The sequence below is a fragment of the Pongo pygmaeus genome, chromosome 13 (genome assembly GCF_028885625.2).
Source record: "Pongo pygmaeus isolate AG05252 chromosome 13, NHGRI_mPonPyg2-v2.0_pri, whole genome shotgun sequence".
In the NCBI taxonomy this organism is placed as follows: domain Eukaryota; kingdom Metazoa; phylum Chordata; class Mammalia; order Primates; family Hominidae; genus Pongo; species Pongo pygmaeus.
In genome coordinates this window covers 107,097,293-107,112,599 of record NC_072386.2, presented here as the reverse complement: position 1 = coordinate 107,112,599, position 15,307 = coordinate 107,097,293, and the positions used below count along the sequence as shown (strand labels likewise).

Genomic DNA, 15,307 nt, shown 5'->3' with positions numbered 1-15,307 from the left:
CCCGCCTAAATTTCCTACTATGATCACCTTTTATTTTGTGTTATAAGAAAAATGTTTAAAATTGTGTAAAATTAATTTTATGATAGAAAAGAGTATGACACATTTATTATAGAATGGGAATGCAGAAACATGAGTAAGTTACAACTGTACCAGTATTATCATAATTTTGGCATATTTCTTTCCTCAATGTCCATTCCTTATATAGTGGAGAATGTCACGTATATTTTTTCTGCCTTTTTTTTTCATTAGATGTGGCATTCAAACTTTTTCCCCTAGTTTCAAAACTAGGGGAAAACTTTTGTAAAAATTTTCATGTTCATATACTGTTTCATAATGTGGGTATGTCAAATATTATTAATCATTTATTTAGTGTTGGACATTTAGGCATTTCCAATTTCTCAATTATTTGGAGACTGCAAGATAAAAATGGGTGCTTGCATTTTAGACAAAAATAATCTCTTATGAAGACCAGCAACTAAAAAGGAATTTTAAAATCCACTAAATTCACTTGTTGGATGGAACTTAGCAGCAGCCATTCTCTTCTATTGTGCTCCTTTCTTTTTGGAAAGTCCTGTCCCTGGGTAAGCTCTCTTTGAGATTAGTGGCTTTAGATGGCCTGCTTGGTGCCCTGCACACAGACGATCAGGAAGGCACCTACAGATGGGATGATTGCTCGCCAAGGAGAATTCATCCAGAGGCCAAAGCTGTCACCCAAGCGGTTGTCTGCCGTGGTGAACGCATTTTGACCACAAGCCCGGAGTTTCCCCTCTTCATGTGTTATTCCATGCATCTTCACGTCTCTGGGGATCTGAGATTCGGAGAGGATTAAGAAGTGAAACTCTACATATAATTAGAGGGAAAACTGCAAGAAATCATTTTACCTCTTTCTTCTTGCATGTTTCTTTCAGTAAAAGATAAATTTAGATGGGTATGATTTTTTTTTCTATTTTCCTTATTTTTTAAGCCTGTGATCTGATGCAGGATCTAATAATAAATGGTAAATTTCCCACTAGACATGAATAAAAATTTGAATTAGAACTAGAATATCTCAGAGCCAAGAGGATCCATAGAAATAGACCCAATATAGAGACATGAAGTCTTAGGAATGGAGAAGGTAAAGAATACAGCCAGTATTTTATGGTTAGCCATTGGCTAGAAAAGCAGTCTCGTGTAGCTGAGTCACATACTATATTTTATCACATCAAGATGCCATTCATTTTAAGAGACACTTTATTTTATGTGCCATTTATAAAGCAAAGAAAATGATGCCAACTGAACTGTAACCCAGTGGTTTCTTATCAATTTTAGTTTTGGAGCTCATTGAAAGAGCTCATTTATTCTGATTATATTTTTATAATACAGTAGTCTCCACTTATCCATGGTTTTGTCTTCTGCAGTTTCAGTCACCTGTAATCAGCTAAAGTCCAAAAATATTAAATGGAAAATTCCAGAAGTAAACAATTCATAAGTTGTAAATCCACGCCATTCTGAATAGTGTGATGAAATCTTGCACCATCCCACCCAGGGCGTGAAGCATTCCTTTGTCCAGCGTATACACCTGTTAGTCACTCAGTAGCCGTCTAGGTTATTAGATTGAAAACCATAGTATATATAGGGTTGGTACCATCTGTGGTTTCAGACATCCACTGGGGTCTTGAAACGTATCCTCCATGGAAAGTGGGGACTACTGTGCATCATTCTTGTGCTATAAAGCAAAATAAGTGTTCAAATTGTTCATAAAACTTTGCATTAAGTGTCTGCCTTTTCTAAACCACTTTTTGACTCAGTCTTTAAATTTTTTTTCCATATACTATTGTCCTCTCTGCCAGCCAGTTAGTAATGTTACATTTCTTTTTTTTTCTCCTCCCTCATAGATTTTTTAATAGCTTCATTGCAATATAATTTACATACCATACAACTTCATCCATTTAAAGTGTACAATTTGATAGCACATTGACAGAGTTGTGCAATTATCACCACGGTCAGTTTTAGGACATTTTCAACACCCCAAAATAAACCCTATACCCATTAGCAGTCACTCCTTACTTTCTCCTTATTTCCTCAACCCCATGCAACCACTAACCTACCTTCTGTCTCTGTTGATTTGCCTACTTTGAACATTTCATATAAATGGAATCATACCACATCTGCTTTTTTCCGTGACTTGCTTCTTCACTTAGTTCTCAAGGTTCATCCATGTTGTAGCATGTACCAGTATGTTGTTCGTTTTTATTGCTGTTTTTCTTAAAAGAAGACTCAATTATTATTTCTGGTATTTTCTTTCAAGTTTTAATGATGCTGCTTTCTTTATCTTGCTAGTTCTTGTCAATGAAGTTTGTTAGACAACTGTCAGGATCCATTTTCTTTCCAAAATTAATTCTTAAGGAGTTTGTGGCCTGAAATGTTAAGGATTGTACTTATCCAGGTGGACCACCAGGAATGACAGCCAGATTCACATAAGCATAGGTGATGATATTTGCTGCCTGGTTGATGGAGACTGTATGGCATCATCACTTGTAGGATGCATCTCAATTTCAGACATATTCAAAGGCAAAAATTGTGCATTTTAGAATTAACAAAGCATGGAATATAATTTTAAGTACTTTTCGTTAGATCAACATGAAGAATTTTCACTCTGAGATCCAACAGGCGAGAGACTTAGGACACAAAGCCTTAAAACTTGAGTGAATTTAGAATTCACAAGTTGAACACCACAACTAGAGCAAGAGTCCCCTTCAGCTCTGTGATTCTCTGCCCTTGTGTATGAGAATCACCTGAAGAAAGTTTTTAAAATACAAAGTCATGGGTCACACATCCCTAAAGATTTATTTTCAGTAGGGCTAGTGTAGAACCCCAAATTTCTTTCTTTTCCTTCCTTGTTTCCTTCCTTCCTTCCTTCCTTCCTTGCTTCTTTCCTCACTTCCTCCCTCCCTCCCTCCCTTTCTTCCTCATTCCCTTCCTTCATTCCTCCATTTGCTCCTTTCTTCCTTTCTTTCTTTTTCATTCTTTTTCTCCCTCTCACTCCCTTCTTCCCTCTTTCCCTTCCTCCATCCCTTCCTCACTCCCTTTCTTCTTTCCTTTATTTCTAATCCAGGAATGGGGACCATAGCTCTAATTCATTCCTATCAGATGAGCTAGAGGCAGCCTAAGCATCAACTAGAAGGCATTGTTGTATAGTGGGTTCAACACTTAATTTGGATTCATACAGATCTTGTTTCAAATTTTGATATGGACACTGATATGCAGTATGACCTTAGGCAAATTATTAAGCCTCTCTGAGCCTCCATCCCATTCTCTGTAAAACTGGAGTATCCTGGAAGGTTTGTTGTGATAACTATGTAAAAGAACACACTGGAGTGCCTTTTATTTATACGTGGTACTCTCCTAATCACTGCTGTCATGGCTCAGATCTTACTCTCTGGTTTGAATCGCTACCATTACTCTTAATACCTATCTCTAGAAATTTGATTTTTTGATTCTATGTTAGTATCCTGTTCCCGTGTGGCATCTGCCTCAGCTCTTCTGATTCTATGATAGTCAGTGGAGTTCTCTGATTTTACCAATTTGCAGTGAATGGTCTTTCCAAACCTTGGATCATATATAAAATTTTCTCTAAGAGATTCTCTTAGGTTTTCTGACTTTAAAATCTCAAGAGCAGTTAGTTTGCACCAAATTTTAATTATTCACCTTCCAGGGCTTCACTGTATGTTTACAGTTCCCAGAGTTCCTACCACATGTATACATTACACATCATTACACATATCACTGTGTCTCATATAATGTCCATAGGTTCAAGAAGGAGGTAAAATCTGTAATTGTCAGAAATAAACTGTCAAATCAATGTGAAGTTATCAATGTAAATTGTGAAACCAAAGTTGCATTTCTGTTTGTACCACCATTATGTAAACATGAATAAATTTTGGTGAACAACAAGGCCACGTAAAAGAACAAAATTATAGAAATTTGGGTTCCAAGATGGCCAGATAGGAACAGCTCCAGTCTACAGCTCCCAGTGTGAGCAACGCAGAAGATGGGTGATTTCTGCATTTCCAACTGAGCAAACGGCACACCAGGAGATTACATCCCGCACCTGGCTCAGAAGGTCCCGTGCCCATGGAGCCTCACTCATTTCTAGAACAGCAGTCTGAGATCGAACTGCAAGTCAGCAGTGAGGCTGGGGGAGGGGCGCCCACCATTGCTGAGGCTTGAGTAGGTAAACAAAGTGGCCAGGAAGCTCAAAAGGGGTGGAGCCCACAGCAGCTCAAGGAGGCCTGCCTGCCTCTGTAGACTCCACCTCTGGGGGCAGGGCATAGCCGAACAAAAGGCAGCAGAAACCTCTGCAGACTTAAATGTCCCTGTCTGACAGCTTTGAAGAGAGTAGTGGTTCTCCCAGCACGGAGTTTGAGATCTGAGAACAGACAGACTGCCTCCTCAAGTGGGTCCCTGACCCCTGAGAAGCCTAACTGGGAGGAACCCCCCAGTAAGGGCAGACTGACACCTCACATGGCCGGGTAACCCTCTGAGATGAAGCTTCCAGAGGAACGATCAGGCAGCAACATTTGCTGTTCAGCAATATTTGCTGTTCTGCAGCCTCCGCTGCTGATACCCAGGCAAACAGGGTCTGGAGTGGACCTCCAGCAAACTCCAACAGACCTGCAGCTGAGGGTCCTGACTGTTAGAAGGAAAGCTAACAAACAGAAAGGACATCCACACCAAAACCCCATCTGTACGTCACCATCATCAAAGACCAAAGGTAGATAAAACCACAAAGATGGGGAAAAAACAGAGCAGAAAAGCTGAAAATTCTAAAAATCAGAGCACCTCTCCTCCTCCAAAGGAACGCAGCTCCTTGCCAGCAATGGAACAAAGCTGGATGGAGAAAGACTTTGACGAGCTGAGAGAAGAAGGCTTCAGATGATCAAACTTCTCTGAGCTAAAGGAGGAAGATCAAACTCATTGCAAAGAAGCTAAAAACCTTGAAAAAAGATTAGACGAATGGCTAACTAGAATAACCAATGTAGAGAAGTCCTTAAATGACCAAATGGAGCTGAAAACCATGGCACGAGAACTATGTGACGAATGCACAAGCTTCCGTAGCCGATTTGATCAACTGGAAGAAAGGGTATCAGTGATGGAAGATCAAATGAATGAAATGAAGCAAGAAGAGAAGTTTAGAGAAAAAAGAATAAAAAGAAACGAACAAAGCCACCAAGAAATATGGGACTATGTGAACAGACCAAACCTACATCTGATTGGTGTACCTGAAAGTGATGGGGAGAATGAAACCAAGTTGGAAAACACTCTGCAGGTTATTATCCAGGAGAACTTCCCCAACCTAGCAAGGCAGACCAACATTCAAATTCAGGAAATACAGAGAAAGCCACAAAGATAATCCTTGAGAAGAACAACTCCAAGACACATAATTGTCAGATTCACCAAAGTTGAAATGAAGGAAAAAATGTTAAGGGCAGCCAGAGAGAAAGGTCAGGTTACCCACAACGGGAAGCCCATCAAACTAACAGCGGATCTCTTGGCAGAAACTCTACAAGCCGAAGAGAGTGGGGCTAATATTCAACATTCTTAAAGAAAAGAATTTTCCACCCAGAATTTCATATCCAGCCAAATTAAGCTTCATAAGTGAAGGAGAAATAAAAACCTTTATAGACAAGCAAATGCTGAGAGATTTTGTCACCACCAGGCCTGCCCTACAAGACCTCCTGAAAGAAGAACTAAACATGGAAAGGAACAACTGGTACCAGCAAAAACATGCCAAATTGCAAAGACCATCGAAGGTAGGAGGAAACTGCATCAACTAACGAGCAAAATAACCAGCTAACATCATAATGACTGGATCAAATTCATACATAACAATATTAACCTTAAATGTAAATGGGCTAAATGCTCCAATTAAAAGACACAAACTGGCAAATTGGATAAAGAGTCAAGACCCATCAGTGTGCTGTATTCAGGATACCCATCTCACGTGCAGAGACACACATAGGCTCAAAATAAAGGGATGGAGGAAGATCTGCCAAGCAAATAGAAAACAAAAAAAGGCAGAGGTTGCAATCCTAGACTCTGATAAAACAGACTTTAAACCAACAAAGATCAAAAGAGACAAGGCCATTACATAATGGTAAAGGGATGAATTCAAGAAGAAGAGCTAACTATCCTAAATATATATGCACCCAATACAGGAGCACCCAGATTCATAAAGCAAGTCTTTAGATTACAAAGAGACTTAGACTCCCACACAATAAAAATGGGAGACTTTAACACCCCGCTGTCAACATTAGACAGATCAACGAGACAGAGAGTTAACAAGGGTATCCAGGAATTAAACTCAGTTCTGCACCAAGTGGACCTAATAGACATCTACAGAACTCCCCACCCCAAATCAACAGAATATACATTCTTCTCAGCACCACATTGCACTTATTCCAAAATTGACCACATAGTTGGAAGTAAAGCACTCCTCAGCAAATGTAAAAGAACAGAAATTGCAACAAACTGTCTCTCAGACCACAGTGCAATCAAACTAGAACTCAGGATTAAGAAACTTACTCAAAACCACTCAACTACATGGAAACTGAACAACCTGCTCCTGAATGACTACTGGATACATAACGAAATGAAGGCAGAAATAAAGGTGTTCTTTGAAACCAAAGAGAACAAAGTCACAACATACAAGAATCTCTGGGACACATTTAAAGCAGTATGTAGAGGAAAATTTATAGCACTAAATGCCCACAAGAGAAAGCAGGAAAGATCGAAAATTGACACCTTAACATCACAATTAAAAGAACTAGAGAAGCAAGAGCAAACACATTCAAAAGCTAGCAGAAGGCAAGAAATAACTAAGACCAGAGCAGAACTGAAAGAGATAGAGACACAAAAAGCCCTTCAAAAAAAATCAATCAATCCAGGAGCTTGTTTTTTGAAAAGATCAACAAAATTGATAGACCGCTAGCAAGACTCATGAGGAAGAAAAGAGAGAAGAATCTAACAGACACAATAAAAAAATGATAAAGGGGATATCACCACCGATCCCACAGAAATACAAACTACCATCAGAGAAAACTAGAAACAACTCTACACAAATAAGCTAGGAAATCTAGAAAAAATGGATAAATTCCTGGACACATACACCCTCCAAAGACTAAAACAGGAAGAAATTGAATCCCTGAATAGACCAATAACAGGCTCTGAAATTGAGGCAATAATTTATAGCCTACCAACCGAAAAAATTCCAGGACCAGACGGATTCACAGCCGAATTCTACCAGAGGTACAAGGAGGAGCTCATACCATTCCTTCTGAAACTATTCCAATCAGTAGAAAAAGAGGGACTCCTCCCTAACTCATCTTGTGAGGCCAGCATCATCCTTATACCAAAGCCTAGCAGAGACACAACAAAAAAAGAGAATTTTAGACCAATATCCCTGATGAACATTGATGCAAAAATCCTCAATAAAATACTGGCAAACTGAATCCAGCAGCACATCAAAAAGCTTATCCACCATGATCAAGTGGGCTTCATCCCTGGGATGCAAGGCTGGTTCAATATTTGCAAATCAATAAACATCATCCAGCATATAAACAGAACCAAAGACAAAAACCACATGATTATCTCAATAGGTGCAGAAAAGGCCTTTGACAAAATTCAACAATCCTTCATGCTAAAAAATCTCAGTAAATTAGGTGTTGATGGGACATTTCTGAAAATAGTAAGAGCTATTTATGACAAACCCACAGCCGATATCATACTGAATGGGCAAAAAATGGAAGCATTCCCTTTGAAAACTGGCACAAGACAAGGATGCCCTCTCTCACCACTCCTATTCAACATAACATTGGGAGTTCTGGCCAGGGCAATCTGGCAGGAGAAAGAAATAAATGATATTCAGTTAGGAAAAGAGGAAGTCAAATTGTCCCTGTTTGCAGATGACATGATTGTATATTTAGAAAACCCCATTGTCTCAGCCCAAAATCTCCTTAAGCTGATAAGCAACTTCAGCAAAGTCTCAGGATACAAAATCAATGTGCAAAAATCACAAGCATTCTTATAAACCAATAACAGACAAACAGAGAGCGAAATCATGAGTGAACTCCCATTCACAATTGCTTCAAAGAGAATAAAATACCTAGGAATCCAAGTTACAAGAGATGTGAAGGAACTCCTCAAGGAGAACTACAAACCACTGCTCAAAGAAATAAAAGAGGACACAAACAAATGGAAGAATAGTCCATGCTCATGGATAGGAAGAATCAATATTGTGAAAATGGCCATACTACCCAAGGTAATTTATAGATTCAGTGCCATCCCCATCAAGCTACCAATGACTTTCTTCACAGAATTGGAAAAAACTACTTTAAAGTTCATATAAAAACAAAAAAGAGTCCGCATTGCCAAGACAATCCGAAGTAAAAAAAACAAAGCTGGAGCCATCATGCTACCTGACTTCAAACTATACTACAAGGCTATAATAACCAAAACAGCATGGTACTGGTACCAAAACAGAGATACAGACCAATGGTACAGAACAGAGCCCTCAGTAATAATGCCACACATCTACAACTATCTGATCTTTGACAAACCTGACAAAAACAAGAAATGGGGAAAGGATTCACTATTTAATAAATGGTGCTGGGAAAACTAGCTAGCCATATGTAGAAAGCTGAAACTGGATCCCTTCCTTACACCTTATACAAAAATCAATTCAAGATGGATTAAAGACTTAAATGTTAGACCTAAAACCATAAAAACCCTAGAAGAAAACCTAGGCATTACCATTCAGGACATAGGCACGGGCAAGGACTTCATGTCTAAAACACCAAAAGCAATGGCAACAAAAGCCAAAACTGACAAATGGGATCTCATTAAACTAAAGAGTTTCTGCACAGCAAAGGAACTACCATCAGAGTGAACAGGCAACCTACAGAATGGGAGAAAATTTTACAATCTCCTCATCTGACAAAGGGCTAATATCCAGAATCTACAAAGAACTCAAACAAATTTACAAGAAAAAAACAAACAACCCATCAACAAGTGGGTGAAGGGTATGAACAGACACTTCTCAAAAGAAGACATTTATGCAGCCAACAGACACATGCAAAAATGCTCATCATCACTGGCCATCAGAGAAATGCAAATCAAAACCACAATGAGATACCATCTCACACCAGTTAGAATGGCGATCATTGAAAAGTCAGGAAACAACAGGTGCTGGAGAGGATGTGGAGAAATAGGAATGCTTTTACACTGTTGGTGGGACAGTAAACTAGTTGTTCCATTGTGGAAGACAGTGTGGTGATTCCTCAAGGATCTAGAACTAGAAATACCATTCGACCGAGCCATCCCATTACTTGGTATATACCCAAATGATTATAAGTCATGATGCTGTAAAGACACATGAACACATATGTTTTTTGTGGCACTATTTACAATAACAAAGACTTGGAACCAACCCAAATGTCCATCAATGATAGAATGGATTAAGAAAATGTGGCACATATACACCATGGAGTACTATGCAGCTATAAAAAAGGATGAGTTTATGTCCTTTGTAGGGACATGGATGAAGCTGGAAACCATCATTCTCAGCAAATTATCACAAGGACAAAAAACCAAACACCGCATGTTCTCACTCATATGTGGGAATTGAACAATGAGAACACTTGGACACAGGAAGGGGAATATCACACACCAGGGCCTGTCATGGGGTGGGGGGAGTGGGGAGTGGTAGCATTAGGAGATATACCTAATGTAAATGACGAGTTAATGGGTGCAGCACACCAACATGGCACATGTATACATATGTAACTAACCTGCACGTTGTGCATATGTACCCTAGAACTTAAAGTATAATAAAAAAATTGTAAACATCAGTAAGCAGAGGGCCTCTGTATCATATGTCAAAAGAACTTTAGAATTGTGATTATGCCCTATTGCCATATTTGAGTACCATGGCTGTTCATTTAAGACACAAATACAAATGAAAGGTGGTTCCATTTTGGAGATCATAGCCTAGTAGGCCAGAAGACAAGAACATGGACAAACACAACAGAGATGATAAGTGTTTCCATCGACAGAGAGTGGAAGACAAAATGAGACCACAGACTATGCCCCTAACTCAGACTAATGGATGAGATGGGGCCAAGGAAGTGTCTCAGCGTACATTAATACATAGTAATTGAATAAAATGCTACACTTTGTCTTTAACTTCCATCAGGGATTAATTTTCTGTTTTTTAATAACTTAAAATATCTGTATATTCATTTATTTAATAAATATGTATTTAGTGCCAGTTGCATACCATGCTCTGTCCTAGGTGCTGAGTATTCAAGGAATAAAAAGAGAAATGGTCCCCACTGTTGGGAGATTGTCAAATGAAGCTGACAGAGGTTGACTTAACAGACATATGTAGGCAATTCAAATCATGAGATGTGCTATGAATGGAAGATAGGTGTTATAAAAAGGAATATCAGGAGAACTCTAATTTAGTTGAGAGGAAAAGATTATTCTCGTATTGAAGAGTCTTCTGGCCTATTTCTTGACTCCTGTTTGACTCATTCATTTTATCATTTATTCATTAATTCATCAGATATTTTCTTGTTTTATTTAATTATTTTTCTCATAAGAAGAAATTATATATAATTATGGTATACAGCATGATATTTGCTATATGTATAAATTGTAGAATGGCTAAGATCAAACTATTTAAGATATGCATTACCTCACATACTAATTTTTCATAATGAGAACACACAATTTATTCTCTTTGCAATTTTCAAGCATACAATATATTATTAAGTATAGTCACCATGATATACAATAGGTCTCTTAAATTTATTCTTCCTAACTAAAATTTTGTGTCCTTTGACCAACATTTCCTGAGTACCCAAAGTGGTAACCTGTAGTAACCATGGTTTTACTCTCTGTTAGTTTGACTATTTTAGATTTCATATGTAAGTGAGATGGTATGGTATTTGTCTTTCAGTACCTAGCTTATTTCACTTAACATAATGTCCTCTAGGTCCATCCATATAGCAAATGAGAAGACTTTCTTCTTTTTAAGGATTAATAATATTCTATTTTGTGTATATATATATATATATATATATATGTATACCACACTTTATCCATTCATCCACTGATGAATACTTAGGTTGATTCCATATCTTGGCTATTGTTACTAATGCTGCAATGAACATGGGAGTGCAGATATCCCCTTGACATACTGATTTCATGTCTTTTGAATATATACTGTATTAGTCTGTTTACACACCGCTATAAAGAACTACCTGAGACTGGGTGATTTATAAACAAAAGAGGTTTAATTTACTCACAGTTCACTATGGCTGGGAAGGCCTCAGGAAACTTACAAACATGGTGGAAGTTGAAGGGGAAGCAAGGCATGTCTTACATGGCGGCAGGAAAGAGAGTGAGGAGGGAAGTGCCACACTTTTAAACGATAAGATCTCATGAGAACTCACTCACTATCATGAGAACAGCATAAGGGAGACTGCCCTCATGAACCAATCACCCTCCACCAGGCCCCTCCCCTGACACGTGGGGATTACAACTCTAGATGAGATTTGGGTGGGGATACAGCAAAACCATATCATTTTGCCCCTGGCCCCTCCCAAATCTCATGTCCTTCTCACATTTCAAAATGCAATTGTGCCTTCGCAACATTCCAGCATTAACCCCAAATTCCAAGTCCAAAGTCTCATCTGAGACAAAGAAAGTCCCTTCTGCCTATGAGCCTGTAAAATCAAAAGCAAGTTAGTTACTTCTAAGATACAATGGGGGTACAGGCATTGGGTAAATGCCCTCATTACAAATGGGAGAAATTGGCCAAAACAAAGGGGCTACAGGTCACATGCATGTCCAAAACCCAACAGGACAGTCATTAAATCTTAAAGTTCCAAAATAATCTCTCCTTTGACTCCATGTCTCACACCCAGGGCACAGTGATGCAAAAGGTGGGCTCCCAAGGCCTCAGGTAGCTCCATCCCCGTGGCTCTGCAGGGTAAGCCCCATGGCTGCTTTCACAGGCTGATGTTGAGTGCTTGCAGCTTTTCTAGGTGCATGATGCAAGCTGTTGGTGGATGTACTATTCTGGGGTCTGGAGGATGGTGGCTCTCTTCTCACAGCTCAACTAGGCAGTGACCCAGTGGGGACTCTGTGTAAGGGCTCCAACCCCACATTTCTCCTCTGCATTGTCTTAGTAGAGGTTCTCCATGAGGGCTCTTCCCCTGCAGCAGACTTCTGCCTAGACATTCAGGCATTTCCATACATCCTCTGAAGTCTAGGCAGAGGCTCACAAACCTCAACTCTTGTCAATTCTGCACATCCACAGGCCCAACATCATGTGGAAACCACCAAGACGTGGGGCTTGCACCCTCTGAAGTGACAGCCTAAGCTATACCTTGGCCCCTTTTAGCCATGGCTGGAGCTGGAACGTCTGGAATGCAGGGTGCCATGTCCCAAGGCTGCATAGAGCAGCAGCCATGAAGACCATTCTTTCCTCCTAGGCCTCCAGGCCTGTGATGAGATGGACTGCTGTGAAAATTTCTGAAATGCCCTGAATATATTTTCCCCATTGTCTTGGCTATTAACATTTGGTTTCTCTTTACTTATGCAATTTTTTTTGCAGCTGATGATTTGAATTTCTCTGCAAAAAATGGGTTTTTCTTTTCTACCACATGGGCAGTCTGCAAATTTTCCAAACTTTTATGCTTTGCTTCTCTTTTAAACATAAGTTCCAATTTCAGACCAACTCTTTGTGAACACATATGACTGTACACTTTAAAAAAAAGTCAAGTCATTTCTTGAATGCTTTGCTGCTTAGAAATTTTTTCTGCCAGATAACCTAAATCATCTCTCTCAATTTCAGAGTTCCACAGATCTCTAGGGCAGGGGAAAAATGCCTCCAGTCTCTTTGCTAAAGCATACCAAGAGTGACCTTTGCTCCAGTTCCCAATAAGTTTCTCATCTCCATCTGAGACCACCTCAACCTGGACTTCCTTGTCCGTCAGCATTTCAGTCAAAACCATTCAACAAGTCTCTAGGAAGTTCCAAACTTTTCCAATTCTTTCTGCCTTCTTCTGAGCCCTCAAAACCATTCCAACTTCTGCCTGTTACCCAGTTCCAAAGTTGCTTCCACGTTTTCAGGTATCTTTATAGCAGTGCCTCACTTCTGGTACCAATTTTCTGTATTAGTTGTTTTCACACTGCTATGAAAAACTACCCAAGATTGGGTACTTTATAAAGAAAAGAGGTTTGACTCACAGTTCTACATGGCTTGGGAGGCCTCAGGAAGCTTACAATAATGGTGGAAGGTGTAGGAGAAGCAAGGCACATTTTACATGGTGGTAGGAGAGGGAGAATGAGGGGGGTGGGAAGTGCCACACTTTTAAACCATCAGATCTGATGAGAATTCACTGTCATGAGAACAGCATGGGGGTGACCACCCCTATGACCCAATCACCTCCCATCAAACCCCTCCCCAACACATGGGACTAGAATTTGAGATGAGATTTGGGTGGGGACATAGAGCCAAACTATATCATATACCCAGTAGTAGGATTGGCTGGATTATATGGAAGTTGTAGTTTTAACTTTTTGAGGAATTCTCATGCTGCTTTCCATCCCCATAAATAGTGTACAAGTTTTCTTTCTCCACACCATTGCCAACACATACTTTTCATCTTTTTGATAGTAGCCATTCTAACAGTGTGAGATGATTTCTTATTGCAGTTTTAATTTTCATTTATCTGGTGATTAGTGATATTGAGCATTTTTTCATATACCTGTTGGCCTTTTGTATGCCTTTTTTGAGAAAAGTCTATTCAGGTCCTTTGCTTATTTTTTAATTGGACAATTTGTTTTCTTACTAAGTTTTTGGAATTCCTTATATATTTTAGATATTAACCCCTTACCAGATGTATGGATTGCAAATATATTCTCTCATTCTGTAGATTTTGTCTTCACTCTGTTGATTGTTTCCTTTGCATTTTAGTTTGATGCAATCCTATTTGTTTATTTTTGCCTTTGTTGTCAGTGCTTTGGGGGACATATCTAAAAAATTATTGCCAAGACCAATGTGACGGAACTTTTCCACTATGTTTTCTTCTAGTCACTTTATAGTTTCAGGTCTTATATTTAAGTCTTTGCTTCATTTTGAGTTGACTTTTGTACATGATGTAAGAGTCCAATTTTATTCTTCTGCATGTCAATATCCAGCTTTCCCAGCACCATTTATTGAAGACACTGTCCTTTCTCTATTGTGTATTCTTGGCTCCTTTGTTGAAAATTAGTTGGCTGTAAATGTGTGGATTTATTTCTGGACTTGCTATTATGTTTCATTGGTCTATGTGTCATCAGACATTTTCTAATCACTTGCTTTGGGCCAGAATTGGATCTGAGCATCTAGGATACAGATATCGGACTGAGCTCATCAGAAGCTTAAACAAATCTACTAGGGATGCATACTAAAAATCATGATGAATCAAAAATTGTATTTCTGAAACTAAAATTTACTTTCGCAGTATTTCTGAAACTAAAATTTACTTTCACATCTTTTGTCTTTTTTTTTTTTTTTTTTTTTTGAGACAGGTTCTTTCTCTTTTGCCCAGGCTGGAGTGCAGTGGCATGATCTCAGCTCACTGCAACCTCTGACCCCTGGGTTCAAGCAGTTCTCCCACCTGAGTCTCTCAAGTGGCTGGGATTACAGGCATGAGCCACTGTACCTAGCTAATTTTTTGTGTGTGTGTGCTTTTAGTAGAGATGTGATTTTACCATGTTGGCCAGGCTGCTCTCAAACTCCTGGCCTCAAGTGATCCTCCCACCTTGGCCGCCCAAAGTGCTGGGATTACAGGCATGAGCCACCGTGCCCAGTCTTTTGTCACATTTACTACTCACACCATCCCCACAGAGTAGGTATGAGTATTCCCATATTACAGGCAAGGAAAGAGGGGCTTTTAGCTGTTTCCGTAATGTGGTGCACATGCATATAGAAGAGACTGGAGCATATATGTGAATATGAATCTTCTTTTGTCCTTTTTGTGAAAGAAATCAGCACCAAATAACAGAGGTTGGGTCTGGATTAGAGAAGAACAAATGAAATGGGCTGTGAGGAGGTTTTGGATAACGGAGGTCTTCCTAGAGAAGATGGCACTTGAGCCGGACCTTAGAAATGAGTAGGACGTCAATAAGAAGGACTGTAATGGGGACAGGCAAGAGGATAAGGTGAAATGGTCTACCAAGTTGAGGGAACAGCATAGGAAAAAGCAGAGAGGTG

At 39.3% G+C, this 15,307-nt stretch overlaps 1 protein-coding gene and 1 long non-coding RNA gene across 6 annotated transcripts in view; one reads left to right on the top strand and one right to left on the bottom strand.

The window, feature by feature from the left end:
• ASTN2 (astrotactin 2) overlaps nt 1-15,307 on the top strand; it is a 999,842-nt gene that overhangs the window by 881,355 nt on the left and 103,180 nt on the right. The window lies entirely within an intron of this gene.
• Nucleotides 1-15,307, bottom strand: part of LOC129043796 (uncharacterized) — a 58,013-nt gene that overhangs the window by 21,073 nt on the left and 21,633 nt on the right. The window contains exon 2 of the long non-coding RNA XR_008504528.1: nt 509-808. This is a non-coding gene — a long non-coding RNA (uncharacterized LOC129043796). The remainder of the gene's footprint in view (nt 1-508; nt 809-15,307) is intronic.